The sequence below is a fragment of the Bombus fervidus genome, unplaced genomic scaffold (genome assembly GCF_041682495.2).
Source record: "Bombus fervidus isolate BK054 unplaced genomic scaffold, iyBomFerv1 scaffold0135, whole genome shotgun sequence".
In the NCBI taxonomy this organism is placed as follows: Eukaryota; Metazoa; Arthropoda; class Insecta; order Hymenoptera; family Apidae; genus Bombus; species Bombus fervidus.
In genome coordinates this window covers 10,001-15,000 of record NW_027212697.1, presented here as the reverse complement: position 1 = coordinate 15,000, position 5,000 = coordinate 10,001, and the positions used below count along the sequence as shown (strand labels likewise).

At 48.4% G+C, this 5,000-nt stretch overlaps 1 non-coding gene across 1 annotated transcript; it reads right to left on the bottom strand.

Annotated features, from left to right (window-relative positions):
- Positions 1–2,081: 2,081 nt before the first annotated feature.
- LOC139997667 (5.8S ribosomal RNA) lies at positions 2,082–2,236 on the bottom strand. Its single transcript, XR_011803015.1, has one exon. It is a non-coding gene; the product is annotated as a 5.8S ribosomal RNA (ribosomal RNA).
- Positions 2,237–5,000: the final 2,764 nt, after the last annotated feature.

Sequence of the window (5,000 nt, the reverse complement as noted above, 5' to 3'; positions counted from 1 at the left end):
ATTTCGTGCCATGTGGGCGCGATTCGAGAAAAGCAAGACGGTTTGATAACAATGCGACAGAGGGTCTTTATTTTTATTTCTCTCTCCGAGAATCGCCTCAAAGAGAAAAAAAAATAAAAAAAAAAAATTAATTCGAATAGAATCGAGAACCTTATATTCTATCTCGATCGAGAAACGTTTTATGCATCTCGCCAAAGTGCCTTTTAAACTTCGTTCGTCGTATCATGTTCGAGCTAAGACTCACGCAAGACACCCGTAACGATCTCCGGTTTTTAACGCCCGTCCTCTTTGTATAATATATATATATATATATACACGTGTTATGTATAATATATCTCCCGTAGCCGTTTCTCTCTTCTCGACGATTCCAGCGGTTCCTTGTTTTCGCCTGTTATTGCTGGCACAGAGATCGAACACGCGACATGTATATAACATATCGGTTTCTTTGCTCTGTACCAACGACGAAAACGCACGGGAACTCACGCAAGTGGAAAAGCGAGCGCGAGACGTACACAACGGGGTGAATTTATTACTCGGGGACTGGACGACCGGCGATACGTTAGGATGCGCGGTCCAGCGATAGACGACGAAGAGACATGGGATGACCAACGATCTCTTTTTCTCTAATACTCGGAGCGCCGAATCGCCTTAAAGCAAAAAAAAATCACACGCGCGTACGTCGTACGTACGGCGCGTGTATACCTCGTCTCTAATCAAGTTTCGTTAGTCTTTCTCGAGCCTCGCCAAAGAGGATCGTTCTCTTCCTCTGCGCGATCTCTCCGTGCCAATGTCAGAGATTATTCTCTTTCGCACGACGACGAAAACGACTATTTTCGACGATCCGAACAACTTTGTAACGGACTCACATGCACATCTTAAAATCGAGTACAGAAACGTTGCGCAACACCGTGAGCTTTCTCTCTTCTTCGTCACCCTTAAATATAGCCGATCGTAGACGCACGCTAGATCGTAACACACTTTTCGTTGATTTCCGACGAACGTGGCTTTGGGCCAGGCGCGCGGGCAGAGAGATACGCGACCGACGGGGAAAAATTCGTCCCGATACATGTACGCGTACTCTCCGATCTCCGCGCAACGCTGGGGATCATCTCCCTAAGTCATCAGCGTTCGAAGAAATCTCGTGTGTCCGTTCCCGGATCTACGGCTTTCTCTGGGTTCGCGAAGAACAGAAAAAAGCACAGAGGATGAAAAACGCAACGACGACCCATCGATGCGACGGTCCTCGTTGTCTTCTCGTCAGTCGTCTCGCGCCTGCAGAATACATCTCTGCCGCACGAACAGACGGAGTGGGTATTCGATCCCTGGGGCTGTACGAGTAAAAACATCTTGATGAAAAGACGGTTGTGTTTCTTTAAGGCACACAGTTTTTCGTTACGCCACCAAGTTTAGGTTTAGGTTTTAATATCTTGGTTCTCTTTTCTCTCCTCTCTCGACTGACTTTGTTCAAAAATATTTTTGCTTTCTCTCAGTCTCGCCAAAAATTCATTTAAGACGACGTCGGGGGCGCGGTCATTCGTGCTTATCGAAGACTAACAAAACGTAGCAGAGGCTGATACAAAAAGAAAAAAAAAATCGGCCACGAAGAAAACTCGCTCTGTGTATCTCGATAACCGCGTCGACGACGACGGTTCTCTCCGCGCTCTTTTAATTCGTATCCTTCTTCTTGCGCTTCGTCCGACTCAGAAACGTTCGTAAAACACGAACGACGGCGGGTTGTCAAGCCAAGAAGGGACAGAGAAGAGACGGAGGTAGTTTTGCGAGTCTCCCGTGAACGCGATAGATTTTTCATATATATTTGTATCGAGAGCATGCGTACGCCGGTCTCCACACGATCCAGCGACGAACGCCGACGAACGTCCAACAATCGCTCGTACGTCGCGTACGAGCCCTCGACCGCTCTTTAATTCGTATTCTTTTGCTTGGCGCTCGTCCTCCGACTCAGAAACGTTCGTTTAAAGATAAAACGAACGACGGCGGGCTGTCGACGAGGCAAGAAAGAACAGAGAGATACGGACCGAGAGCAACGATACGCAACGCAAGCAGTCTTAGGTTTACGTGAGCAACCCTCAGCCAGGCGTGGTCCAGGAATTGTATCCGTGGACCGCAATGTGCGTTCGAAATGTCGATGTTCATGTGTCCTGCAGTTCACACGTTGACGCGCAATTAGCTGCGTTCTTCATCGACCCACGAGCCAAGTGATCCACCGTTCAGGGTAATCGTTTATGCATGGATTTTTGTTTGTGTACTCAGGTTTTTGTACTCTTATTCTCGGTTCGAAAGAAGCCGATATCCGACAAACGTCCGACCAACGGGAATCGAACGCGCGGAAGTCGCCATATGATTGACGACACGAAAATACGTTCGAAAACGAAATCGGACGGACTGCGCGACGACACACGCAGCCCGCCGACCGGGCGTAAAGTGCATTATAATATATAACAACCAACGAGATCGAAGCTCCGTTCGTCAGGAAACGACGGGGATATAACACCCGATTCTGAATCCTCTGTACAGCACACGATCTCGCGAAGAAAGCGCACGGTGGCTAGCCCATGATATATATATATGTTCGTTCCTCTCGTCCAGTTATTCGAAGCAAACAGCCGATATGCATCTCCATCGTTCGGGTAAAAAAAAATCGATGGGACGCGCACGGTCGTAGTCTTCCTCGCGCGGTCGTTTCTTCCCGATAGCCAGAAGCAGAGTTTGAAAAACTCTAGCGACGGAACGAGGCATTAGACTCTCGACAACGAGGATACAGACACGGCCGGCGGTCCCCTCTGAATCGACTTCGGTGGTTCAGGTAAAAATAAAAAAAATCGATGGGACGCGCACGGTCGTCCTTCCTCTTCCTCGCGCGCGGTCTATTCTTCCCGATAGCCAGAAGCAGAGTTTGAAAAACTCTAGCGACGGAACGAGGCATTAGACTCGCGACAACGAAGATAGAGAGACGGCCGGCGGTCCCCTCTGAATCCACTTTGGTCGCTCAGGTAAAAATAAAAAAAAATTCGAAAGGGACGCGCACGGTCGTCCTTCCTCTTCCTCGCGCGGTCTTTTCTTCCCGATAGCCAGAAGCAGAGTTTGAAAAACTCTAGCGACGGAACGAGGCATTAGACTCTCGACAACGAGGATAGAGAGACGGCCGGCGGTCCCCTCCGAACGGATGGCGACAACGACGACTAAAGCGCGAAAAATCGCGACGAAAAGGAACGCATCTCCGTTCAGGTGTATGTGTGTGCGTGCGTTTAAAAAAAATTCGATGGGACTCGCAGCCATCGGCCTCGCGCGGTCGTTTCTTCCCGATAGCCAGAAGCAGAGTTTGAAAAACTCTAGCGACGGAACGAGGCATATGACTCACGACAACGAGGATATGGACAGGCGGTCCCCTCTGAACGGGTCGACGAGACGATGGTAAAAGAGACGAACCGGACGAAACTTCCGTCGATCAGGTAAAAATAAAAAAAAATTCGATGGGACGCGCACGGTCGTCGTCGTCGTCTTCCTCGCGCGGTCGTTTCTTCCCGATAGCCAGAAGCAGAGTTTGAAAAACTCTAGCGACGGAACGAGGCATATGACTCACGACAACGAGGATAGAGAGACGGCCGGCGGTCCCCTCTGAATCGACTTCGGTGGTTCAGGTAAAAATAAAAAAAATCGATGGGACGCGCACGGTCGTCGTTCCTCTTCCTCGCGCGCGGTCTATTCTTCCCGATAGCCAGAAGCAGAGTTTGAAAAACTCTAGCGACGGAACGAGGCATTAGACTCGCGAGGATAGAGAGACGGCCGGCGGTCCCCTCCGAACCAACTTCGTCTAGTTAAGAATCGTTATACTCTTTACCATCACTCGCACTGGTATATATCTTTTCGGGCCAACATCCACGCAATGCGTTTTCGTTCTAGGTTACCCGATCCACGAGTACGAACGTACAACGTGGTTTCGTTTTGTCGAACATCGTATATCGTTCGCCGTTGAAACGAACGACAACGAAACGACATAGGAAGAACGAACGCCCTTTGGGTAGGAAGCACGTTTCGAGGAACGACGAGAGTTTGGAGAGACGCGCGAGATAGCTGGAGACGCGCAGATATAGGTATCCATGGATCTTCGAAGAGAACCTTCGAAGATATATAATTCGGTATCCTATTTTTCTGCGGCTCGCTATTCGCGTTCTTTCGCTCTCGTCGACGACTCGTTATAGACGCTTCGTTCGATCCCAAAGAGCAGTCTTCCTTATGTCCCGTTGCTAGGAGGTGAGGCCTACGCAACGCAACTACGAAATATAGAAGAGGTGTGAGCAGTGATCTCTCCGACACGAGGCACTTTAGAGATTTTAGTTTATATATTATATTGTTCGTTCGTTGGATTTCCACGATGCAAATACGAAATACGAGATCGTGACGGCGGGTCTTTCTGTGTACGACCTCACGCAGGCGCCTCGATCGCATTTCTCATTACACGTGGTTTCCACTGTAACTTTTAGTTTTTTCGATATGTGTTCAGCTCAAGTTCCCTCACATATCGTTATTATTATTATTATTATTATTATTAATAGTAGCGGTTTCGTGTTATAGGATTCGGAGACGGCGGGTCTTTCTGTGTACGACCTCACGCAAGCGCCTCGAGAATCTTTTTAAGTTTTCCGTGTGTTATATTATTCGGAGACGGCGGGTCTTTCTGTTTACGACCTCACGCAGGCGCCTCGAGAATATTTTTAAGTTTTTCGTTTGTTATAATATTATTCGGAGACGGCGGGTCTTTCTGTGTACGACCTCACGCAGGCGCCTCGAATTATTCGTGTAAAAGTATATCTCTTCATCCCGATGATCGAGAGAGAGTGCCACACTCTTCGTATAGTTTCGTAACTGGAGCGTCTCCCACCTCCTTATTGTAAAAAATTTGGCTTTTGTCAAAGTATATAGCTTGTTAATACGTCGTATATACTTTGTGTCGATATAGGAGGAGTACGGCTCCTTACCGA